The 27,865-nt window shown below is 43.5% G+C and overlaps 1 long non-coding RNA gene across 1 annotated transcript; it reads left to right on the forward strand.

The window, feature by feature from the left end:
• The first annotated feature begins 14,268 nt into the window (after window positions 1–14,268).
• LOC113588756 lies at window positions 14,269–18,713 on the forward strand. Its single transcript, XR_004776085.1, has 3 exons — window positions 14,269–14,803; window positions 15,162–15,325; window positions 15,987–18,713. It is a non-coding gene; the product is annotated as an uncharacterized LOC113588756 (long non-coding RNA).
• Window positions 18,714–27,865: the final 9,152 nt, after the last annotated feature.

Genomic DNA, 27,865 nt, shown 5'->3' on the forward strand with positions numbered 1-27,865 from the left:
ACGCACACACACACACACACAGAAACACACACACACACACATACACTCTCACACACACGCTCGCACACACACACACACACACACACACACGCAGACACATATGCATGCCTGGATCAAGTGTATCATCTCACATGTAAACCCAAAGTTGGATTACCGCCCATCAGGAGTCTGTGCAGTCGCTGTGTCGCCATCCAGCTGAGGGTCCAATCAGGAAAACAAAGATCATGAAAAGGAGAGAACTGTTGCAGTAGTGGCGCCACAGTGTTACACAGGACACCCTGAGAACTGTTACAGTAGTGGCGCCACAGTGTTACACACCCAGAGAACTGTTACAGTAGTGGCGCAACAGTGTTACACAGGACACCCTGAGAACTGTTACAGTAGTGGCGCCACAGTGTTACACAGGACACCCTGAGAACTGTTACAGTAGTGACGCAACAGTGTTACACAGGACACCCTGAGAACTGTTACAGTAGTGGCGCAACAGTGTTACACAGGACACCCTGAGAACTGTTAAAGTAGTGGCGCCACAGTGTTACACACCCAGAGAACTGTTGCAGTAGTGACGCAACAGTGTTACACAGGACACCCAGAGAACTGTTACAGTAGTGGCGCAACAGTGTTACACAGGACACCCTGAGAACTGTTACAGTAGTGGCGCCACAGTGTTACACACCCAGAGAACTGTTACAGTAGTGGCGCAACAGTGTTACACAGGACACCCTGAGAACTGTTGCAGTAGTGGCGCCACAGTGTTACACACCCAGAGAACTGTTACAGTAGTGACGCCACAGTGTTACACAGGACACCCTGAGAACTGTTACAGTAGTGACGCCACAGTGTTACACACCCAGAGAACTGTTGCAGTAGTGACACGACAGCGTTACGCACCCTGAGCCTTCGCAAGTGCAGCTGTCTCCCTTCTCTACTGATCTAAACCTCATTCTCCGTTTCCATCTCAGTGCACGTGTTTTCAATGCCCCGTCGCTTCCATGTCTTCAAACATTGCTCCTAGGAAGTTCAGCTTTGTTCTTTGGCATCCAGCTATGCAGCCTGAAACTGCAGTGTTTCATGAAGAAAAAGTCAGAACTGCTGTTTGTGATACGCATTCGTAACATCCCAGAAGGGACTTCACAGGTTATTTTCATCATTCCCAAATACCTGGACCAAGCATAAACAATTCTGCAATATCACGTATAACTTTAAACAATTAAGAATGTGTATGGGAACTCCTTTATGGGGCAGGCACGTTGAGGGCCTGTGGATCTGTTATTAACGTACATGTTACTGAGACACAGGCCAGCCAATACCTGGTTTAGCTTCCCTTTAGGATATCCACCTGAATCACACATCCATTTCTGCATTTCCTGCCCTGTAGTGCTTGTTGACTCTGAAAATATCAATGTAACAACAGTTAATGCTTACTGAAACTGTTCAAGGGTAAACCACAGTTTGTAAAACTACATGCTGTGAGAGCGCTTTGGAATAATCTGGATTTCTGCATGAATGCCTCCTAAAGTGGGGTCTGATCTTAATAAAAATAAATAATGTTTTTTTCAACAAACAGCACACACAGTATTTTACACTGTAATGCCTTATTGGAACAATTGGTTCAAATCATTAAAGTAACAAGTACAAAGAACAAGAGCATTCATGAGAGTTAAGTGTTCTGTTCAGGTGTTCTAGTTGGGTTTTCAATTCAGGTGTCAGGTGCTCTATTCAGGTGTTCTATTCAGGTGTCAGGTGTTCTATTCAGGTGTCGGGTGTTTTGTTCAGGTGTTCTATACAGTTGTCAGGTGTTCTATTCAGATGTCAGGTGTTCTATTCAGTTGTCAAGTGTTCTATTTGGGTTTCTATTCAGGTGTCAAGTGTTCTATTCAGGTGTTCTATTCAGGTGTCAGGTGTTCTATTCAGGTGTCAGGTGTTCTATTCAGGTTTCTATTCAGGTGTCAGGTGTTCTATTCAGGTTTCTGTTCGGGTGTCAGGTGTTCTATTCAGGTGTCAGGTGTTCTATTCAGGTTTCTATTCAGGTGTCAGGTGTTCTATTCGGGTTTCTATTAAGGTGTCAGGTGTTCTATTTAGGTTTCTATTCAGGTGTCAGGTGCTCTATTCAGGTTTCTATTCAGGTGTCAGGTGTTTTATTCAGGTGTCAGGAGTTCTATTCAGGTGTCAGGTGTTCTATTCAGGTTTCTATTCAGGTGTCAGGTGTTCTATTCAGGTTTATTTTCATCTGTCAGGTGTTCTATCCAGGTGTTCTATTCAAGTGTCTGGTGTTCTATTCAGGTTTCTATTAATCTGTCAGGTGTTCTATTCAGGTTTCTACTCAGGTGTCAGGTGTTTTATTCAGGTGTTCTATTCAACTGTCAGGTGTTCTATTCAGGTGTCACGTGTTCTATTCAGGTTTCTACTCAGGTGTCAGGTGTTTTATTCAGGTGTTCTATTCAACTGTCGGGTGTTCTATTCAGGTGTTCTATTCAGGTGTCAGGTGTTCTACTCAGGTTTCTAATCAGGTGTCAGGTGTTCCATTCAGGTTTCTACTCAGGTGTCAGGTGTTTTATTCAGGTGTTCTATTCAACTGTCGGGTGTTCTATTCAGGTGTTCTATTCAGGTGTCAGGTGTTCTATTCAGGTTTCTACTCAGGTGTCAGGTGTTTTATTCAGGTTTCCACTCAGGTGTCACACATTGTGGAAGCTCATGAGAGTGAAAAGGTTTACAAATGGATTTCTTACACTTAGGCCTTGTTAACAAAGTCTATAATCAGGCAAAGTTCAGGTAGGAGAAAAGCTGCTCTCTCTCTGGGCCTAACACTGATGTGAGGACACACCAGCGAATCCTTAAACAGGTGACACGTGATGACAGGATACTATGACGGACAGCCTCTGCTCGCCAAACAAAATGTTTGCTCTTAAGTTTGGTCTTAATACCACATGAATGTTGCTTGACAGTAATGGAACAATATTCCTTGGACACCTGAGGTTTAAACTAGTTTAAATTGGTTGGTATACACACAGTCATGAAATACCACAGACTGAAACCTCTCTATTGCGACGCCAGCCAGAGGGAGTGCAACAGTGTAAAGAGTCTCTGCTGCTTCTGCATCTGGCACTAGCTGAGGGAACAGCAGATTCTAATATATGTCTGGATATAGTAAAATAGAACGTCCACCCATTTGGTTGTGATGCAAAAGAGGTCGAGTCATTAAGAGAGTGCCTTAAAGTGACTCCACTGACCATAGTCCCATGGTCCAGCACTACAGGGGAACACTGGACAGGCCGCTTGAGCAAGACATCCTGTAATAAACACAAACTGCAGACCAACACACCTCCATCCTTCTGTGAAGGTCTGATCAGCAGATGCACCTATCGCTTCAGTTGATGTTGCTGTTACACATTAGGGGTTATTTTCATGCAGAAGTCATGAGAACGTCCCTTGGTGTGTCTGCCTGTAAGACATGTTGGACAGCAGTGTGGTCCATCACCTCTGTCCTGCTGTTTGTGCTCAGCATATGAGGTGGTGCTATGCGCAGGACCTCCACCTCGATGTCAGAGCCCCTGCTCCGTTTGGTCTCCCGGGCCCATTGGCAGCTGGGTGGAGACCCACGCCCCAGTCTTCATGGAGTCTGACAGCTGCAAACACTCCTCCTCCTCCTCCTCTCCACGAAACCCTCCATCGTTTACCGCAGTAAAGGTTTTCGGTTCAGATTGAGGCAGAAATATGATGTGGCTAACCTGAAACTGCAGTAGTATCAGTTTCACAAGTTTTAAAAGCGCAAAGCGAGTTATTTCAAGAACGTGAAAGTGAGATTGAAGGTATGTTTATGTTCAGTTTATTTCACAGCTTCAAGTAAAACACTGTACAACCTTGAAGGTTTATTAAACTTAAACTGTCTCTCTCTTTGAAATTCTTACTCAACACGTTCATGCCTTTGCCCGTCATCTCAGTGAATCGTATTTGCTCACGCTGCGCGTGACGTCACACACATGCCAAAGATTCCTGTCTGATGGTGAAATTTGGTGCACGTTTACAGTGAGCCCGAGGTGCCCAGGCTGGCACGGCCTTCCCCTTCTCTCGCTGCACTCTTCTTTCTCTCCTTTGTTTTCTCCACCTCTTTCTCTTTCCACTCAGAGTTAAAGGAAGGACACCGTTTCCTTGTATTCATCACTTCTGTGACGTCCCCCAATGAAACGTTTCCACATAAGCATGTTCTTTCGGGACGTGTAAATCATGAACGGAGTTCAGCAGATCTCCTGCTGGATCCATCTCCTCAGACGTTGAGCTTTCATGGTAAAGGGGGAGGCTTTTGCAGGGCTGTGGACTGTCTGTTACAGTCAGCAGTTGACAGCAGCTGCTTCCCTACACAGCAGGTTATTTTTTATCTGCGTTGGCAGTATCTTAAAGAATGTTGTAACTTAACATTTTACTTGCCATTTAAAGTCTATGATTCCTAAAGCTATTAATGACAACATTATTGTCGTTGTACCGGGCCTGAGCATTGTTTTGCGTTGTTTTCACACTGTCGTTAATAATACCTGGTCATTACCGCTTTGGACAAATGCGTGTTTCCTAGTGTTGCAGTTCATAATGGATATTGGTGTATAACAGAAATGTCAGCAGATGAGAAGGTCTCCACATGGGTATGCATCATGTGTGTATGCATCGCAGTCTCCAACGGCCATGCAGACCTATAGTTTCACCTGCCGATCTTCACTGCAAACACGCAGTGTCTCCTCTGCTCTCGAGACTAGCCTCCTATGTTCCTCTGAGCCTTGCTGATATGAAACACAAGCATCTTTCCTCAGCTCAGCCTCAAACAGTGTGTCAGACGTATAATGACTGAAGATTGAAGACAGAAGTCCCTGACGTTTGGACTTCTCGTCTGGTCGTCTAGTCACTTTCACTCATCACAATGTATCTGTCCTTAAACCCCTGAGTGGAATAACGACTTGACAAGTGCTGTCCAGCTTCTGGGGTTCAGGACAGGTCTCGTCTCTGTAAGTCTGCACTGGACCTGCGTGATGGATGACGTGGGCGTTGGCTTCGTGGGTTTGGTCCCATGGTGAGAGACAGACCAATTTCATACAAAAGCAGGTTCACTCTGCCTTGTAGACACTGGGCGTCCAGTCCTGTCAGGTGCACAATAACACTCAGTCTGACATCGGATAACACTGGAACCGCTGAGTCCAAGTAGAAAGGACGAGAAAACCTTGGAAGAATGTAGGAGTTGTGTGTGTGTGTGTGTGTGTGTGTGTGTGTGTGTGTGTGTGTGTGAGGGGGTGTTGGGTGTGTGTGTCTGTGGGAGGATGGGCTTGTGTGTGTTCCAGTAGTCATGGTCCTAAGCTGTACTGAGAATGCTAGCTCCCCTCCTCACAAACACACACACCACTGTCATGACATCTGGGGCTGCAGGTGGTTCAGATGCAGAAAGCCACGACTCAGATCACTGGAAATCTCCTTCTCCTCCAGCCAGACTTGCCTGCCAATTCCCAGTCAAGCTCTGCCACTGTTCATCAGCAGCTGCTCCGGCCAGCGTTTCTCTCTCTCTCCGCCCCTCTGAATCCAAACAGTTGTGCTCTGTCCTCAGTATCAGCCAATCCCATGAGCTCCATGACAACTCTACACCTCCTGCTTCTCCAACTCCATCAATGAGGGGTTTGTCAAAAAACTCTCAGCTGCCCTCTACAATCCCCACCACCCCACTATGGGATTCATCTCGCCTGCTGAGAGAAACAGAGGTTGCTGTTGTAAGCAGGAGTGATATAGAGAGTGCTGGGGAAAAGAATTTAACAGAGAGGATAAACACATTATTAGGAGTCTTCTGAAGAAGAGTTTTCCTAACTGAATCGGAAACCTGCCAATAGCTTGTGTTTCCTATTTAAATTTTATTCAGATGTTGTTATTTACTGTTATTGTTTATTGTTGTTGTACATCCAGGTGATCCCAGCAGCAAAGACAAAACATTTAATCAGTTTTGTTTGTCCCAAAGCTGCTGTATGTTTTTGTCTTTAAACACGTAGCCTTTCTCTCAGCTCTGTTTAACAGCACTTGGAGCCCCGTGGGTCACCACAGGACAGGTGAGCGAGTGATGCTAATGTCCCCTTCTGTTTGTGTGGTCCCCCACACACACTCTGGGTTGGCATCTCTCTCAGTCGACAGTAAGAGAGGTGAGAACTGAGCTCTCTTCGAGCATCCCCGCACCTCAAGCATGGCTCCCAGCAATGGGGTCGAACCCTTCTTGGCTTCCGATGCCAAGCTACGAGCCATCAGTGAGATTTCTACGAGCCATCAGTGTGATTTCTCTCAAATCCATCAGCACACTCTGGCATCTAGGAGTGTCTTCAAGGTGATTTATTTGGTATGAGTAACATATTAAACTTAGTTCAACAGCAGGATTCTGAACTGTGATTGAGACATAGGAGGACTTCCTGCGATCGTAAATCAATGGGACATGCCGTCTGAGTGTTCTCATCACTTTCAATGTCTTTCACAAGGAGAAAGGTCTAAATTAATTAATAAGCAATCTGTCATAGCTCTGGGCTCTAGGTCATCATTAGCATCACCCTGAAGATAAGATTTCTCCGTGATAGCTCTAGGTCAGCGTTATTGTCACTCTGAAGGTAAGATCTCTCAATGATAGCTCTAGGTCAGTGTTAGCATTACCCGGAAGGTAAGATCCCCACACGATAGCTGACATTTAAACTATGGGTCACAACCTTCTCTTGATATCCGACAAGCCGATTCAAGACCTCAATAACAATTCCCTTCCACTTTAAAGTTATGGTTGTTACATTTTCAGACATTCAGACAGTTTCCTGGGGAAGGGCAGATTGATGTAGGCTTTTAAATGTTCTGATCTGATCTCTAAGATCTTTAGGAGAATAAACAGCAGCCTAAAGGAAAAACAAAACCAGCAAAAAAGTTTTGGTACTATTTATTCACCCAAATGGTTTTGGGAGAACGGCCTTTGGTGACTTTGATGAACTTTGATGAAATGTGGTTTTGGATCATCTGTGTGAATTTACAGCTGGACAAACTCTGCATTCGTCTGCATTTCTCCTCTGGCAAAATTTAGCACCATATCAAGAAACAAAGGCTGCTTAGAAAGTCCATTTTGTTGTAGGTAAGAAAATAAGGTTCAGTCTGTTGCCTCTGGGAGCTTTCTCGAGAAAGACCACGTAATCTGACCATATGTTACACACTTCTGTATTGCTTTGTATCATATTGCGCAGGGCTCATTTTGTGAGACCTTGGGTGGGAATCCCATTCCCTGTGGCTGAAAAAGGACAAAGCCTACTTACAAAGCAGAGAAGAAAAAGAAATCTATCCCACTCCCAGGGAGCTAATCCAACACAAACAGCAAAGGAAGCATCTACGAGGGAAACATCATCCTGTGGCCGATCAGACTCTGAGCTTGTCCTGAGCTTGTGCCTTTTTCAGCTTCACTCGCAGAGATGATTGCCTGGCTGGACGCCATGACATTTATCTGTCACAGAACATTACAAAGTCAAAACATTCCACAGTGCAAACACTACGTCATGCACCATCACTGCAAGTCTCCGATGGGGCGGGAGTGCAGAGTTTTGTAGTCTGTGCCGGGTGTGACATAATTCATCACCATAGTAACCACCCCGGGCCTCGGAGTCTCCAAACAACCCGTACACTGTTTGACAGGTTGCAGGCAGAAACAGGTCATGGGATTTTGGTGGGGAGTTAAATAATATATAGTTGTAGCAAGCAAACATATATATATATATATATATATATATATATATATATATATATATATATATATATATATATATATATATATATATATGACTAACAGAACATGTGTGTCTCTGTATGTATATATATTTTTATTGTTTATCGGTTGTTATAGCAACCGAATATCAGTTATATATATGGGCAATGTGGCACTGTTCAAAATTCAAAAATACCATCAGAACATGTAGCATGTGTGGATGCGTTGGTTCGTTGAGCTCAGTGCCCTCATCACTACAGCTCTGCTCCAGAGTCAGAGAGAAATGTTTCTGTCTTACTAACTCTAAACCTAAACCTAACCCTAACAAAGTGTATGTGTGTTTGTATACGCACAAGTTGTACCATTAAAGTTTTTCAGTAGCTACAGAACATTTATCAACAGACTCCGACAGCTCCATCTCTGTTATCTTTCAGGGACTGCTGTGCTGAAATGAGACTTTAGTTACTGCTGTTTTTGTTCTTCTTCTTCTTCTTTTACTTCTTCTTCTTCTTCTTCTACTTCTTCTTCTTCTTCTTCTACTTCTTCTTCTTCTTCTTTTACTTCTTCTTCTTCTTCTTCTACTTCTTCTTCTTCTTGTCGATGCTGTTGCTGTTGTTTCAGAAGCATTTGGATTTGGAGCGCCTCTGCCAGGCTTTGTTCCGAAGTTTGATTAATGACCACACACTACATCTGTTGCTCGAAAGACACTGGATTGCCTTTAACAAGAGGAAGTTGGAGTCAGAATGGACTTAATCACTGAGCAGCTGGCTGTAGCCCCGACACGGAGACACTACAGAGACCAACACTGTACACAACCACGCCAGGCACTGCTGTGCTAATGTGCCTGCTAATTGGTACTCAGTATTTAGGAGTCATTTTCTTTCCCCAGTCTCTGTGCAGAACCACACCTTTCTTCTGCCCCAACAAATGTTCAATGCATTTAGATACAACCACACAAACATTCAATGTTAAAGCTCATTTGTTGTTATAAGCAGGCATTTACTTAAGTCGATATTGTATAGTAGCACTGTAGAAAAGACAGTAACACCTGATAGAATTCAGTTATTCATTGCCAAACGTGCATATGGACACATGCAGAATACATAAATCCCACAGGAAGTTATGACTCCCAAAATCAATTTTCATTGTCTGTTTTCTGTCTGGACAACCTATTAACCTATTAAAAAACAACCTCTACCAAAGCTTCTGCATAAGACAGGAACTGATGTGTTTTCCTGGGAAAAATCCCTTTCATTTGAGCGCATCCAATTAAATTTATGAGTGGCTTTAATGAGTTCTGAAATGAGTTATTGATCGCTTACACATGCGCTTCAAGCAAACACTCTATGCAAAATTCCACAAAGTAAATAAATAAATGTGGTTAGATATTGAATTGCAATAGTTTGCCTAGACAATTTCATCAAGTGCTTAAAAGTGAAGGTCACAGTCCGAGTCTTATAAGACACCCTGGTGGCAATATTCCCTCCAATGGCATCCAGTTCACTGATAACATGCAAACACACACACACACAAACATCGCACACACCCACACAAACACACCAGCAGATATCTACTTTGAGAAATTACTTCAGTCTGCATTCATTAACCGAGAGAGTCATCATAAGAAAAACCACCAGCCACACAAGACCACTAACATTCTCGCCATGCATTTATCACTATTGTTAGGAGGTAACCTGCGTTTGGTCAACACAAGTCTTGGAAAAATGCTGTCAAGACCTTAAAATCTTTTCATGAAGTCAAACTACAAGTTTAACTACATGAATTCTTTGGTCAGAGGTTTCGGACAGATAATAGAAGATAAATGGAATGAAATGGGAAGCTTTAGCCCAGTCCTTTCTGTGGGAAATCCAGGATTGTACGGAAGAAGGATGCCAGTAATTATCTTCCCTTTTCTTAGTCATTTTAGGGACCTGAACTGACTTTTCAGCAGAAGGTCAAGCAAAGTTAAAGTGAGTTCCAGAAAAGCATGAATGATTGTGGAAATGTCAGTATTGTTCACAGATTCTCTAAATAAAGTGAACATATAAGTGATGACTGTACTGAATTATATGTAGAGCACACTGAATTAGAAGATATGCGGGAATGATCTGGATTAGCGGATGACTGGCTCCAAATCATCTTTCTCTGCAGCAGCCTTCACTTTGTGGATCTTCTGAGGTGTTTTTTCTCCAGTTTTTAACTGTAAGAATGACGTTAATTTCAGAATAAGATGAGATGTATTCTGAAGACCCTGCTTCTCTCATACAGTGACCTTAACTATTATTAGAACCATTAACATGGACCCTAATATGCACAATGTTTATAAGAACTGCTGGTATATTCCTCATGTCACACTCTTTCTGCTGGCATGTTCTGCATTGGTTCCTCGTGCGTTTATGTAATGCTTTGCACTGGTGTGTCTGCACAGTGTGTGCATGCGCATAATCACATCCCCATTTATTTAGGGTTCACTCTGTGTTCAGTGTGACCTGATTTTCCCCTCAGGAATAAAACAAAGTCTGTCTAGCCTCCTACATACCCTGACCCGTCTGTGTGCTTATGGGGCGGTGAAGACCCCGAGTGGGTGGCATTCCACATTAGCAGGTGTCAGAAAGCAGGATCCATACACACTACTGCTAGGGCTGTGAAAGATACACCTAGACCCTCACGCGTCACCAGGAGTTATTCCACGCACTTTTTTTGGAGGGGGGGCTAGACCGACTGACTTTTGACCAGGCGTTAGGGTAGAGGATCAGTTTCTCAGGAGAGGAACTGAGCTCAGATGAGATTTGTTTGTATCCTCAGTAATTCGCAGCCCCCTGATTCTATCCAGGAAGCACTTTTTCTCTCTTTGTCTGTGTTAACGCTGGCTACAGGCCAGAGCCGGACACCGGAGGCCGTGCCTTATTGACAGCTCATCTGGAAAGCAACGGACGCAGCAGGTGTTCTATCATGGTGAAAACGCATTCAGCACTCTTTCGTCTTTGAGGAACGACTTGTCTGTTTTCACTTGCTTTCTGTTTCCTCCACTTGAACTTAGCATGTTCAAGGACATCACTCACTTGTCTGTTCTCGTGTGTTTGTAAATGTGCAGTTTCACAAACAACCACATGGAATGACACAGGTGTCGAGCTGTGAGTGACTCTAAACAAGCAGATTTGGTATAAATGTCTCAGTGAGAAAGATTGTAAGGAATCTAGTTGAGCGTGCACAATAGCTGTATGTTGTTGGATTTATTAGTTTTCTTATGTGAAGGAGGGGGGGTTGTTTTGGGGGGCGTTGTTTTTTTGTTTTTTTGAATAAAAAATTTGTCCTCATTTTCTTCCCTCTTGTCAATGGAACCTCGAATGCCACCGAAGGGAAATACATCTTGTACAGAAATGAGATGCCACCCAAATGAAAACAGATTGGGAGTGCAACCATGCAACCCTCTTGGTCCTCCATTATAGAGATGGCGGGCTGAGAGCACAAGACAGATGAGACCATTCATTTTCAGCGCTGAGTGCCCTCACCGCACGAGCTGAGCGCACCACGGCTGCGCTGTGAACACAGCGTCCGTTCGAGCTTCTGGATGCCGAGGTTAGGGATATGATGATTATAACGGGTAGTGGAAAAAAGACTGATGGAAAGAAATCCAGTTTTATTTCATCTTCAAAAATATTTTGAAATTGTCGTGAGAGAGGGTCTAAATGTAAACAACGCTTTCCCGCTGATGTTAATGTCAGTGTTGCTCAGTGCTGTGCCTTTCTGGAAGTGAGCGTTATTTTTAAAATCCTTTTGTTGTTTCCTTTCTTTTTGTCTTTGTTTATGTCCATATATATATAGATAGATAGGTTTTTTTTGGCAATTATATTGTGGGGTTATTAAAGATGGATACATAAATGTGTTGCTTGGCTGATCCTAAAATTAGAATGTCACACTTCTGGAAGGAAGATCTGTACCATCTGCATGGGCTAGAGAGGAAAATTCATGCGTCATTAGAGGAAACACTCCACGCCATGACCACAAAGACCCTCTGAAAAAGCCTCTCTGAAACAGACTCTCTGAAACAGACCCTCTGAAACAGCCTCTTTGAAACAGCTTCTCTGAAACAGATTCACTGAAACAGCTTCTCTGAAACAGACCCTCTGAAACAGACCCTCTGAAACAGCCTCTCTCAAACAGACTCTCTGAAACAGACCCTCTGAAACAGACTCTCTGAAACAGACTCACTGAAACAGCTTCTCTGAAACAGACCCTCTGAAACAGATTCTCTGAAACAGACTCTCTGAAACAGACTCTCTGAAACAGCCTCTCTGAAACAGACCCTCTGAAACAGACCCTCTGAAACAGCCTCTTTGAAACAGCTTCTCTGAAACAGACCCTCTGAAACAGACCCTCTGAAACAGACTCTCTGAAACAGACTCGGCACTCATTCCGCGTTCGTTTAGCGCATGCTAGCTAATGTGTGCTCCCCTGAATCAGTGCACAAACACTTCGTAGATAGAAAGCTGTCTGATTAGAGTTTCATCACATTAAGAAAATAATTATTCTTTTAATTGCTGTCATGTAAGGTAGCCTTTGGGCGTCTGAGCAGGGAACACATCAAAGTCCCATTTGCTGCTTCTGGCTTAATGGCTGTCTCCTCTTTGATGGGTCATTATCATATCGAGACAGGCTTCTGTGTTTTTCCTTAAATGTTGCCTCAGATTTATCTCATATGGATTGCTTTAAGATATGAAAGTACTGATGTGTCGCCCAGCAGAGCATAAAGCCAGATGAATGTTCTGGTAATCTCAGCAATCTGAGCCGTGCTAATAAACCTTTTAAACATGTCACAGCTCTCGCAGGATTAGTATTTACTTTGATTATAAGACTCATCAATCTTCTGTAAACAATGCCGTCGATTTAATATTTGATCATCACAAAGTCATCAGAGCATCTTCCTGTGTGCTTAACACAGAGGTTCATTCATAATTCCTCTGATGATTTTTTTTTGTTAGCCAGCAATAAAGCTTTGAACGTGTGGCTCGTGGCTTAAGCATGAGTGTTTAGCGGCCCAAATCGATAAATGAAGGAGCCGCAGGACAAAAGACGACGTCCGTGATTTGTTCACATCACCTCTGCTTGGTTCAGTAAGAGCAGCTGAAAATAGGTCTCGAATAAGCAACCTTCTGATGTTTTACTAGCCTATATTATAAAAATGCCTCGGGGCAAGGAAAAAATCTTTTTCCTGAATGGAGTGGAATGGCTGAATGGAAATGAGAGAACAGATCGTTGGCACACAAGAACGACTTTGCACAGTGTGATGAGAACAGATCATCTTTAGTGAGGTGAGTTTAAGAGTGTGTGTGTGTGTGTGTGTGTGTGTGTGTGTGTGTGTGTGTGTGTGTGTGTGTGTGTGTGTGTGTGTGTGTGTGTGTGTGTGTGTGTGTGTGTGTGAGATGCTGATAGCTACCAAGACACCCCACAGTAGAGTAAAGTGAACCCCAGTGGACGGACCTGCTGCTGAGGCAATGCTTTAGAGACAATTTAACAAAGATTTATTATGTGATGGGAAACAAACATGATTCACTTTAGGGTGCACATGGGGAAAATAATTACGTTTTAGTCCACGTTTCTAAGTGAGTAAGCGCCAACTAGCAGAGGACATGAGGGAAGGTTCTCATGCGCTCATCTGTTTCCCCCAGAGCTGTTTCTCCAGTCACTTGGACCACCGAACCACAAGAAGAGACGAGAACATCAGAGCACTTGACATCATTGCTGGTGGTACCCTCATGCTCACCTGATGCACAGCTGTGTGAAGCCCGCATTTAATGCACGATTGAACCCTTTGTTGGATTATCCTGGATTGTGTTTAATCCAGGAGTAGCAGTTTTCACAGTAATCCTGGTATATCTGGAGCCTGTAGAGCTCTACCACCTGTTTTTATTCTGTCACAAGTAATTAAGGGCAATTGTACATTAATCCAGGCTATGCCCCCTTTACAAATTGGGCTTTTAAAATATTTTATACTGAAAAATCTGTAAAAGAGAACTTTAGCAAAAGAAATATTTTGTGACAGAAAATCTCATACAGTTTCATCTAGAGGTGTTTCAGAAGATGTCATCTAGAGAACTCTACAGGTCTACACACACACACACACACACACACACACACAAACACACACCCACACACACCCCTTCCCTCTTTAGTTTGGCAAATGATATGTGTATTCGAACCAACCATTTCAGCCAACACTCGTCTGTTCATTTTCCTGGCCTAGTCAGTCCCAAACACACACAAACACACACCTGTCCCATTACCTGACTTTGAGTGCTTCACTCTTATTTGGTTTCATGATAAAACTGAGGTGTACATGACTTCTAGCCAGATAAATTCTTCATTTGAATTTACAGGTATTCTCTCATCATTTAACTACCACTATGCCGTTTAAGGTGGGTTATGTTAAAGCAGGTCAAAGTCCTTTAGATGACTGATTAAAAGCTTGGACCATATTTCTCAAATCCACCTTAAGGCCCTGTAGCATTTTCTCTCCTTACTCCAAATGCTTTATTAGCAGGACATGTCTGATCATCTTCATACTTCAGTCCAACGTTCATTGAGCACTGCAGAGTGCATAAAATAACCTCTAAATTTGACATTTTTTGTATACTGCCCCCTAACGACCATTTAGGAATTACACTTTATTTGGTGTTATCTTTGATGTCATAGATAGGACTTATTGACTATAGCGAATCATAAGCTACCTTATATTGCATATTCACGAGCTGTGAACTCATCTGCCCCTCCCACACTCCACTCACTCTGAACAGAGATGGTGCACGCACACAAATGCTCAGTGTTTGGATGCAAGTGGGGGAAAGGTCACTCTCTACATTTTATTTTTAAAAAAAGAGACCAAATCAAAATGGCTCAGATTTCTTTCTGGGGTTGAAGTGACACCCAGTTCCAGAGTTTGTCGCAGGCATTTTACTGTGGACTCATTTGAAAACGGCTCAGTGCAGCTCCGGATTTGACAGTAAACCCAAACTGAAGGCAACAGCTTTCCTGACACTTCCTAGAGGCAACATGGATGATAAGGTGGTACGTCTTTATTTTTAAATAAGTCATTGTTTTCATTTGACACTTTATACAATAATGTAGCAAGTGATGAGAATATAACTAAATGTGCACAGGCTATGATTTGCTAATTTTATGTAATTTAGCTCATATACAAATGTCATTTTTAAAAGTGCCATTGACTTTCTCACATTTAGCTCCTGCCGTGTGCTCAAAGCCTGTTCGCTAATAGAAGCTAGCTCGCTAACATTAGCTAATAACTTTAAAGTACGAGTGATCAATAAGTAATAAATAATGCACAGATGATACCACTCTAAATATGTTCTTAAAAAATGAATAAATTAACCAGAGAATATGATTATCTTCTATTTAAACACGACAGATTCCGCTGTTGACCGAGACCCCTAACAGCCTTTCACCTCTTCAGGTTCCGACAATTAAAGTCGAGTTGATGTGATCCTACTTCCTGCGCCACACTGACTAAGTGGGGGGCTACGTTTGACACTGAGGCTGTCAATCAATCTGTGGTGCCCACACAGCAGAATGGTAAATGGCACCAGAGAAAAAAGAAATTTATTGAAAAATATTGAAAGATAACTGGAAAATATAACTTTTCTTTGCGGAAATATTTATTTTTCACAGATTAAAAATAAACAACTGCGCATGCATGGCCTTTAATATGCTTATGTAAACTACTGGTCTTATTTGGCTATGCTGATAAAGAGACCATGAGTAATTTTAGTAAAAACTGTCAATTAATACGGAAAATGTAAATGTACATACAAAACAAACCCAAAGTATTTAAGGGTGTGATCATATTCTATGAATACATGAAAATATAATTATTGTTGCAAAAATAAACTTATGGAAGGAGTACTATTTCAAAGCTGATTATAAAGAAATGGGAATCATGTCTAATTTTTCCTAATGGCATGCTGGAATTACCAGATGATTTAGTGCATATTATTATCTATGTTTTCAAGTTAAACACCAGACTATGGAATCCTGAGCTGCTAACAGGGAGCTACACTTTCTGTCACACATTCCTACCCAGTTCTGTACATCATCAGTAGCACGTTGTAATAATAATGACTAGACTGTTACCAGCTCAAGAGATTCTTTTACAGCAAACACTGCTTATATGTGTGATTTGGTCATCTTATGGCCTGCATGCATGAACCCATGTTTCATTTCGTCTTCCACAAAGCTCGTGTGAAATGGACACCCTACGGAGTGTCTATCTAGCACATCCCTTCTACTCATGGCCCTCCTCATCTCCTGTTGCAAATGTAAACTGAAGGAGAAAAGAGGCATCCCCACTGTGCAAATCGATACGAAATAAACAGCGAGGGGGGGGGGATCAAGTCGAGAGGTTGATGCCTCAAGGCCGTTTGTGAAGCCTGCCGCCATCGGACTCGAGCTGCCTGATAAATCCCGCAGCTCAGCGCATGAGAGCTCCTTCAGTTCCTCTCAACTCTCCGGATGCCTCACGAATGCAAAACAAAGTGTGGGACGTGACGGTGAATCGTCGGTGCTCCACAGATTACGAATACGCAGAAGAGCGGTCCCTGTTCATCACGCGCCTGCTCTCCAGCGTAGCTCTGCGTGTCCCGCTTGGCTATAAACAAATCAAGCCACGGCTCAGACTGTCAGCCCGCTGCACGCTGGAGGCAAAGTGCGCTTCAGAAAGGCCTGCTGGGACTACTTCCAGCTACGCTGAGGATCTGGGCGGCACGCGCGCCACACAGCTCGATATAACTCATCTCATCTCCATTAAATGCCAATTAGCAGGTCTGATTTCTTTTCGCTTAAGTAAACGGGGATCTTAAGCCACAGAAGGAAGTTTCCTGAGGACAGCGAGGCATTGGCAGGGCTGCGGTGAAAGGCTTTAGAGGAAAGAAGGATGCTGGAACAAGACCCCAGGAGGGCTGCAGGCTATCCCAACAAACTGGGTCAGGTTACTACCACTCACAGTGCCTTCCAAGATCTGGTTTGTGAATGTGCTCGACTTTTAGACTCGTGAGTTTTTTCATGCATTTTTATCATTATGATCTTTTTTTTGCCCCCTCGTTCTTACCGAGCCTGCTTGCTCCTCAGATCCCGCACTGACACTGAACACCCTACGCCCCATCACATAGTAAATCATCATTCATTCATGTTTCCGTGTTTATTGAGTTGTTGAGACAATGCAAATGTACAAGGCAGCGTTCAAGTGAATAGTTCAAGTGCAACCAATGTCCACGACTTCAGTTGAAAATCTAATGGATTTTAACTTCCCAGTGTGTCTGGAGTCCAGTGTTATTTGAGGATATTTCTGAACACACAGTACGATGTTGATTTTATCCCCCTATTTCACTAACTGACCGGGGACGTGATTAAATGTTAATGGGTTTTTCTTTCTTTTCTGGTGCCTGGTTCTGGTCAGCATAACAGGAAGCTCACAGAAATCTGGATGCTGGGAAAGATTAAAGTGCAGTGTAATCTTTAATTGCTTTGTTGGGTGCTGCTCTCAGCAACGTTCCTGGCATCTCATTCCATCCGTGTCTTCCTGATCCGTACGCCATTTGTCATATCGTCCTGCCAAGGCCCTGGATCGTGTGCCAGCCATTAGCATTCTGACCTCTGCAGGTCATAAGACGAAAATACATCAGAAGGCCACGGCCATCCCAGATCGATGGCACCCCGGGATCGTGCCAAAGGGCAGGGAGGAGGCAGCTAGCACTGCAAAACCGCTATGGCATCCGCTGCATAAATATCCATGTCAGGATAATAGCACTGGCCTGATATACTGCTGCAGAACTAGCCTGCCTTGCAGAACGTGCCAGGAAGCAATTCTGTACCGTATTTTCCACAAACTTGGGTGAGGGATTTTTACTCTCTTTTTTTCTCCCACTGCTCCTTTTATTAGTCACAAGCCAACAGTGACATCACGAAATTCCTCCAAAGTCACCCGGAGTGCCACTGTGAACACAGGCACACGCAGTTTTCCCTGATGGAGACTGACGGTCCCGGTGTGGTCATGTTTTGCTTGGTGGTGACTGAACATCCTTTGCAAACGCAGACCGGGGTTAGACAGGAAGGTATAAGAGAATGTATCATAAACAAAACTTCACGGAGTAGCGATTTGTTTTTAGCTGTCTAACTAATCAGTGTTTTCAGGCCCAAGTAAACCAACTCCATTTTGTTGTCTGAAAGTGAAGCAATTTCAGCATTAGATGTTTTATAATTAATGTGATGTTTATTAACAAATGTGCAAGAGAGAAGTGTGAGTGGGGTAAATTTTAATCCTAATAATTTTCTCAGACTTTCAGGCAATGTATGACAAGGCCTACAGATCTAATTTATTCATAATTTATACGACGGTTAAAACATAAACAATCATGTGACAGTTATGTGACAAATCTCTGTTGAAATTCTATTGGGTTTTTTTTTTTCTTATTTTAGATGGCAAAAAGTTATAGTTAAAGTTATAGTTTCATTTTTCAACACATCAGAAAACAAAGTACTGACGTGTTTACTTCGGGACGTGACTGTTGTGTGTTGCAGCTCACAAACTGTGCCAGTCTGTCCCAGAGGAGATTTTCAACAAACCCAGGCCTTATCAGATGTCTGAGAGAAGGCCTTTTCAACCATCAAACATGTCTGCTCTAATGAGGTGTTTTGCAAAGAGTTAATCATATCCCAGGTTCTCTACAATACTCCTTCATGACAACCAGAAAAAGGGGAAAGGCAGAAATAACTAGACATGAATTCTCATAAATGAACTGCTTCTCAAGTTACCCAAAAGCATGCATCTGAAATCAGAATGCACTGAGAATAAAATGACTATAGAGTAAGTTAAACATCTTGCACCCTGCAGTGTAATGGTCTAACAGGATGGGCAGTGGTAGCTCAGTGGTGAAGGTGCTTGATAAGTAATCAGAAGGTTGCTAGTTTAAGTCCCACCACAGCCAGGTTTCCATTGTTGGGTCCCTGAGCAAAACCCTTAACCCTCAAGTTGTGTTCAGTCATAATTGTAAGTCACTTTGGATAAAAGTGTCAGGTAAATGTAAAATGAAGAAACAGACATTCTGTCCTCACCCTCGTAAGTGTAGCTTTGTTTCCTGCTTTTAACATTAAGGCTGCAAGATGAGAAATGTCCTTTAACCTCTGACTGAACTGAAACATTCTTGTTGAATTTTGATCTTCTCTGTGTACTCAAGTACACATAAACTTAACTGCAGTGTCAAAAGGGAAGTCTGTCCAGTGACACTTCCAGTGACCTCTATATTGATTAAATAACCTCTGTATTGATGAACACAGAAGACATTTCACACCAGAGTGAAAATATCATGTAATTGTACACTTTACTCTATATTCTAGTGCTCTTTTATTCAGTCTGATATTATGTACAAAAAGTCTTCCATCTTTGACATTGTAATACCCTCTGCCTCGACTTCTACTTAACAGACTTGGAATCTAATCCACACTTCAATCCACTGTTAGAGCATTTAACAATATATTCCCAAGTTACTGTTATTGGATAGAAAATAGTCAAAGGGAAAATTGCATAACGAGATTATTCATAATACTATCTAATAATAATAATATCTAACACTGTCTAATTTTGGTCTCCTCCCAAACAAGGGAAGATGCTTAATGAAAATTGACCCCAAATATCATAACCACTACCCTGAGTCCTCCTGAGTTATGGTGAAATGTTCTTATACAGTAACTAATGTGTTTACACTGTAGCTCCTCACCTTCCACACACCTTCACCTTCTAGCACACAGTGCGTTTTCATTATTCTGTAGGTAGGTTTTTGATCTAAATGAATACGTATCATTAAACACAATTTGAGTAAAACGTCTGTTTGTCAATATTACTTTCTATGGCTTCTGTCTTTACCAAAGCCAATAAGGCTTAACATTGAAAGGACAAATGGTCTGCTGTCCTGAATCTTAACAGGCACGGCTGACAGTTCACCGATGTGGAAAGGAAGTGTGTCATCACTTATGTGAGGACATATTTTACGTGTAATGTCTGATGGAAGTTGGACGTTGACTCCATAAGGGATTCTTATGTTCTTTAGCACAGGCAAATGGAGGTAATGCTCATCGGAGGTCGCTGTCCACAGGTGGGAGGTGGGGGGTTGACATGGAGAAGACAAATTCCTGTCACTGTGGACCTTTATAGAGAACCTCATAATTAAACTGCTTATTGGCTCTTGATGGTTCTGTGTAATTTCTGGAAACTGGAGAGACAGAGAGAGAGAGAGAGAGAGAGAGAGAGAGAGAGAGAGAGAGAGAGAGAGAGAGAGTGAGAGAGAGAGAGAGAGAGAGAGAGACAGAGAGAGAGTGAGAGAGAGAGAGAGAGAGAGAGAGACAGAGCGAGAGAGAGAGAGAGACAGAGTGAGAGAGGGAGAGAGAGAGAGAGACAGAGAGAGAGAGAGAGAGAGAGAGAGAGAGATCCTCTTTCACTTCAGTTTGCAGCAGGTTTTCCTGCTTGACTACCCCTCCGATGGCATCAGGTCACCCGAGTCCTTATGATGAGTGTCCTTGTGCACAGCTATGAAGATACCAAGGCTGCTGCAGCCGTCTTGGTTTACGTGTACGATCACTGCAGTGTTCAGTAGGATGATATTGACACAGATGTCCGAATTCTATGCGGATTTAGCAATTTCCGTCACCCAAATCAGATAAAGAGTTACTGCTGTAATGGCCATAAAGGCTTTCGAAGGTTATTTAATCTTCTTCACTGAAGTTTCAAAATCCACGTGCAGTTAAGAAGCTTTTAACCTTAAGATACTCAGCGAGTCAGATATGGAGACAAGGAAGGTCCTTACTGAGTGCATCTTCTGAAGACGGGGTTACCTAGAGTCGCGTTTGTGATGGCTCATTCACCAGCATTTCAAAGCTGGGGTTTTTTTCCCTGATCCAGGTTGGGAGGCCCCACAATATTACTACACGGAAAACTGCATACTCGCCTGAGGCTAGACACTCCTCCTACTAAACCGTGGCCATGTGCTTTAGTAAACAGCTATGCGGTCCTTCTTTTAACAGTGAAAAGTGTGTTTTGTGTTTACTAGGTCTTCTCATACATCTTTTCACATTTAATGTATGCAAGAGGCTTGCAGATATAAGAGCGGTATCTCTTTCTGTAATACCGGTCAGTAAGCTCTGAACAGAGTGCCTTTTTTACTCCAGTGACAACAACCAATTAGCTCTTTCTCATTAGAATGTCGCACCTCCTGCCAAGGAATCACTCCTCTGTCTCCCCATGGACGCCAGTTTTTCTCAAATACTTATTAGCCCTTCTCCACATCATTAAGGGTAATAAATGCACGCAGAGAAGCCCGCCCAGTAGCTGTTGTTCCCGAACGGTGTTGGCGCTGACCCTGTTTCATAACCCTGCAGACACGTGCAGGGAGTCTAGGGTTGCGAACTCGCAGGAAGAGCGTTCCAGGGGGTTTCGCGCGCACATCAGCGGAGGTGAGAAACAAGCTTGTTATTAAGTGCAAGGGCTGGAGTGGTTCGGTGTATTCCCGTGCTCTAAACTACACACACACACCTGGAAACTGTTCTGAGACAGGAGAGCGCTCAGCATGCATGTGCGTTACAAGGGCTCTTTCAACACAGGTCACGAGTTGGACGCCGCGTCTAGCCGACAAGCGCATGGCGTCAACTGATACGTGGGTGCGCCAAAACCACAGCGAGCATCGCTCCACGAATTAAACGGTCGAACTAAGTTGAAGTGAAAGGGAACTCATCTTCACATTTTGAGTCAGCAAAAATAGTTAGGAGCTCTGCAAAGTAGCTGACGTGGGTGTAGCTCAGTAATGTGTGGTAACGCTCACATTAGTTTACTCACGGCATTAATCACATTAGTCACGTATCACCTGTATTAATCACGTGTGTGACTACCGAGTTGCTGCTGAATCAAACGCTGCCCTCTCATGCACCGTGTGTGTGTGTGTGTGTGTGTGTGTGTGTGTGTGTGTCACCAGGATTCTCGAGATTACAAGCTACACCTAACTGAGTGCGGGGATTGTCTGACGGGTCTGATAACTGCACGTTCACGACAGCAGACGCCAGCATCTTGTGCACTTCCTCCACATCTACGTTCCTTCAGTAAGCACGGCCAGTTCATTCTGAAGGCCCACTATGCTAGACAGACACAGGATTCAAATCTATGTATTACTGGGTAAGATAAACCTCCAAAGGCACTGCTGGGATGAACTCTGAACGTCAGAGCAAAGAAAAACACCATTTTACCTTTGAAAAACAAGCGCTTTTAAAAACGCCTCGGTCAAAGTGCCAGATGAGGGTGGTTTTCACGGACGCAGTGGGAATGTTACAGGGATCAATGTTAAGCACAGTGCTTATCGGAGTTAAACCGGAATTGTTCCACGGAACCCAACCTATATTTATTTTACATTCTCTCATTTAGAAAGATTTTGTTATGCTAACCCCAAAGCTCCCGGAAGAATGATTGCAGTCCACAGGGAAATGTAGTTCTTTGGGAAGCATGGACGTTCCGAACATTCCGGCTCTACATTTGTCCCAGTCGCTCACATACTCTTCTTCACTCGGCTAATTTGCTATGGCTCTTCCCAAAATCCAATTACTCATTCATTTGCATAAGCTGTTCTGGTTGTCGGAGCACTGGGGATTGTAGACCCGTGACAATCCTCATCCATCACAGAGAAGTCTTCGCTGCTAAGACATGCATGTGGCATTTTTGGCATTGGATTTCAAGGGTTTATACGATGAGAGTGGTGTTTGCTGAAGTTTCAGTATTGTTCATTTATTTTTGTAATGTGATTTTATCCAAAAATTTCAGTTCAGTAAACATGTTACTAAAATAAATTGGCAAAATGTACAAATGTATGTCCTTAAACTTATGCTAGAAATTGAATTTCTGGGCGCAAAAGCATTCTGGACACAAACGTCTGCACCAAAATACCCCTAAATTTTTAAAAAAGTGACATTCTGACTCATGTTTATAGTCAGAAAAAAAGTGTGTAGAACTTGGATGCATCTTTATTTCTTGCTGAATTACTAATAAAGTTTGGTCTTCTAAAATTATTACCATAAGTACAGTTTATCAAACCACACACCCAATTCACAATTCCATTAATTTATTGACTGAATGACAAACATGAAATGTATTGACCATTAAACAATCAATATCTGTGGTCAATGAAATCAGGTCTTCCGATCAATACAGGTGTGAGGTTGACATGTCCTGAGATAAAAACGTGGGTGGTTAGTACCTTTTCACAACAGAGTTCCACTCATGGCCCAAATAAACCAGAGTTCAGAGGCTGCAGAAGAACGTAGTGAAGGTTTGGCAGGCTGAAGACAGTCAGACAGACAGACAGCTTGTTAATGGAAAACAAAAAACCAGAAAGGTTGCCGTCCTCTCGAGGAGTGGGTACCCAACAAAGGTGAATGCAATTCAAACCACAGGATCAAATGTGTGGGTTAATGAGGGACACCAGGACTACCAGTGAAACTCTGGTCTCTCACAATGTTCACGGGTCCACTACAAGAATAGGTGGCAAGTTACTGGAGAGTAAATAACAGGGGTGAAAGGAGATGATTCTGCATGTCTTGGGGTCGTGTAAACACCAGCAGGAGAGTCCATGGGACTACTGAACAAATGAGAAAGAAGAGCTCGAATACTTTATACCCACAGGAGTGTTTCCTGTATACTAACAGTATTTCCTGAGTCTATTTGAACTGTGTTGAGTTCAATAACCCTAAGAAGTAACTGGTTTACAGTCAACGTCTGCCTACAAATAGTCAAAGGAAAAGAGACTTAACCACTTTAATGAAGTGAATGTGCATGATATTTCAAAGAGCACAACAAAGCAGAGCAGTGATTTGGCTGTGTGGAAACAGTTGCTCGAACAAATTCTATATTTCATTGAATTTGACCACTTTTAATGCTAAAACACCAATTTAAGAACTTGCACTCAATTCAGATGGATCTGGAGTTCCTGTGTCTTAAATCACCAAATTTTCAGTGACAGCAAACCCACACTCACCAAACCCATAACACACTTGTTTAATCCAGTGGAGGTGACGTGTGTGCCTTCTACACACAGCGATATTTACAGCATTTATCTGATGCTTTTATCCAAAGTGACTTACAATTATGTCTGAACATATCTTGAATTATTGAGCATTAAGGGTCTTGTTCAGGGGCCCAACAGTGGCAACTTGGCATGGGTGAGACTTGAACCAGCAACCTTCTGATTACTTGTCCAGTACCTTCACTACTGAGACGCCACTTGAGAGGCATGTGATTCCACATCATCTGGTGGGAGGAGGTGAGACAATTCCCATTTATAGCAGTGTCAGGGTGTTATGTGATCAGATTTCCTTTTTGACAAATGTCAGCAGAAGATCAGTGAGGAAGAAAAAGTACCAGAAGTGTCTACTGGAGCAAGCAGGAGGATCTCTAACTAGGAAGCGTTATAGCCAACTGCCTTTGCTGTTGTGTCTACTTCTTTTATTAGAGATGGTCTTTTCTCCGACTTAGCAAACAAGTCTTCATCCAATAGAAAGAGAACGCCCACAAGGCTCGGACAGGGTTTGCACCTTGCCGACAAATCAAAGGAAGAGAAATCCACTGACTAAAATGATGGCAGTTTGACATCGCTGTCTTTACACTGACTCTGCGCAACCCTTGATACAAGCTGGTGTTCTGTTCTCAACATCAACCATTTGCATTTATGGCATTTAGCAGACACTCTTATCCAGAGTGCCTTGCAAAAGTTCTTTTTCATTTTCTCATAGAATACATCCTAGTACAGTAGGTTAGAGTCCAACATACCAATGAACTAGAATACTGTAGAAATACAGGGATCAGTACTGATACTTAGACCTTATGCATTTTGTACTTCTAGCTTAAACAATGATAAGTGAAAAAAACAATAACTAGATTTTGATAGTCAACATCAGTGTAATGAACAATACCCTACAATAAGAACTAGAGTTTCAATTAGCCCATATAGAAGCAGGGTCAGTGGCCATTTAAATATTCCACAAATAGATGGTCTTCAGTCTGCGATTGAAGACTGCAAAGGACTCTGCTGACTCCCCAGCAAACTCGTTTCGACATCTAGGAGCCACCTTTTAATGGACACGGTCCAGTTCAGCACTTGAGAATCCTCTATTTGAATCCCCTCAACCCAATGCAAAGACTCCTACAGTAGGTATCGTTTGTGATGTTTGATCATTAGATGTTGTGTGTGCGCATTCTCTTTCGAGCGTCTGGGACACCCTTCTCCCCGAGTGTGTGGTTGAGCCTGAATACGGTTCCCATCTTGCTGAGCTGGCCCCACTATTAAAGCCCTGAAGCAAAAACGCCCCGGAGTGGCGACACTTCCAGCTGCACCTGCGCGGCTGCTGTGCTGGGAGGAAGCTCGAGGAATCCTCTGGGAGCTGCTCTGTTCCACTGAGAACGGACTACGAGTAAACAGTGCATAAAAGAAATGAACCATTCTCCCACAGGCCGAGGACTTGACAAACCAACACCCGGGCCATTATCTAGAGCTCCGTCAAGCTGTCAGGAGGAAATGATTATTCTGGAATGATTATTTCTGTAATTAATTCACTGCCTGAGAGATCTGCATGAAGTAGTGAGTGTGTGAGTTTTGCCTGTGTTAGAAAACGCCACCTCGCCCTTTTCTCGAGGATTTCAACCTGCCCTGCTACGCGGCTGCGTTGGCTCGTCAGTAAAAGCTGTAGCCGCTTCGATATGCTTTGTGCGCCGCACGGTTCTTCCACTTGTGCCCTTTGTCCCAGAGATGGAGATTGATAGGAAGGTCCGACAGCTTGCTGCCGTGCAGTTTCCAACGGCCGCCACAGCCTCCGCCGAAAGGTTGATTATGTCCTGGTCAAATCACTAGAGCGCTTCTGAGGTGCAAAACAAACCTGCTACGTACTTTTACCGAGAGCACACAACCCTCCCACAAGACCATTACCTCTGGTCTCATTAAACGGAAAATCAATTACTTCAACACTGAAAGCTTTTTAGTAATTAGGAGAACTTATTGACTTCCCCAGCTAGTCTTGCACTCGAGCGCACCTGAGACACACTGCTTTTGTTCACCAAGTGTACATCATCGAGCTACGTTTCACTAAAAGGCTTTGTGTGTGTTTGAGCGCATCTGGCCTGTGCACCAACGCGAGCCTTTAGCACACGTCTCTCATTAAGCAGCACGTGTGACAGCGGATCATGTCAGGCTCCGACCCGCAGCATGAGCAGGGATTGTGTGACCCGTGGACACCCTGCCTGCTTGTCTCTGCCTTCTGCCTCTGCAGGGAACTCTATCTTTCTGTTCTGAAATTATTTCATCCATAAAAAAAAACAACAAATTTTTCCACCGTTATCCACAGAACATCATAATGACCTTAGACAGAATCAGTGTTTCACTGCGCTAATATAGTACATACACTGTAAATAATTATCAAAATGAAATGTTGAGTTTTTTAACTTATTATTCTAAGTGTATACAATGTAAAACACAGACTCTAATGCTATCTGAACACTACCTGACTGATCTGACTGTTCAACATACACTGGAACATGTAGACATTAAACTTTGGTCTCCAGAGATAGCGAGAGTAGGGAGAGAGATTAACTCATCTGTCCTACAATCAGTCTTGTAACACCAAATCTGTCTTACAGAGACAAGTGATACAAAGATCTGCAGAGTTCACTGAAACCCTTTCTTCAGGCCGCGGTGAACCTGGTGTCTGTAACTTCTCCCCTTCACCACAAGTCAAATCAAAATTTATTTATGTAGCGCTTTTTACAACAGTTGCTGTCACAAAACAGCTTTACAAATGTCCGAGTCCAAGCCCCCAGTAAGCGAGCCAAGACAACAACTGAGCAGTGGGGGAGGACCCCATCACATCCCTCTACAGGGCGACAGTGGCAGTGGGCGAGGACCCCATCACATCCCTCTACAGGGCGACAGTGGCAGTGGGGGAGGACCCCATCACATCCCTCTACAGGGCGACAGTGGCAGTGGGCGAGGACCCCATCACATCCCTCTACAGGGCGACAGTGGCAGTGGGCGAGGACCCCATCACATCCCTCTACAGGGCGACAGTGGCAGTGGGGGAGGACCCCATCACATCCCTCTACAGGGCGACAGTGGCAGTGGGGAGGACCCCATCACATCCCTCTACAGGGCGACAGTGGCAGTGGGGGAGAACCCCATCACATCCCTCTACAGGGCGACAGTGGCAGTGGGCGAGGACCCCATCACATCCCTCTACAGGGCGACAGTGGCAGTGGGCGAGGACCCCATCACATCCCTCTACAGGGCGACAGTGGCAGTGGGCGAGGACCCCATCACATCCCTCTACAGGGCGACAGTGGCAGTGGGGAGGACCCCATCACATCCCTCTACAGGGCGACAGTGGCAGTGGGGGAGGACCCATCACATCCCTCTACAGGGCGACAGTGGCAGTGGGGAGGACCCCATCACATGGACAGGAAGTGTGCCTTTGAAGGTGAAATACAATCTCCAATGCAGACTGGACAGGAGTCTCCTCTACCGCATCATTACCTTCTGCATAAATCTTCCTCGATCATTTAAGATGCCCATAACCGGTTTCTGTCATGTATACCAGCATGTGAGCTTGTAGCCTTATTTATTATTATTTTTTGATTTATTGAGATCACCATTTTGCATCCGTGCACTGTGTCTACAATGGCATCTTGAACCTTTTTTAATTAAGACGCCGTAATTTGAAACTTCAAATGTCTCCCTAATGCAGGGCATCCATTATTAGATACAACTCTGTGCCTCGGCTTCTGAAAAGACCGTGGTCCTGAACATAGGTTATCGGTCATGTGATCAGAACCAGCAACCACAAGGTTCAGCATGAGATGAAATGTCACAGGATCATCACGGCAGGTCACTCTGTCATCATCAGTTTGGCTCAAGACTAAAATGGATTTATTACCAGGATAATATGCCTGATAACACCATCAGACTGAAGACTCCCTCAGACAGCTAGATGGTCTACAAGTTATTTTCCCTTTTATTTAATTATATTTTTCATAAAACGCATTGGCAA

This window comes from Electrophorus electricus, chromosome 5 (assembly GCF_013358815.1).
Source record: "Electrophorus electricus isolate fEleEle1 chromosome 5, fEleEle1.pri, whole genome shotgun sequence".
NCBI lineage: Eukaryota > Metazoa > Chordata > Actinopteri > Gymnotiformes > Gymnotidae > Electrophorus > Electrophorus electricus.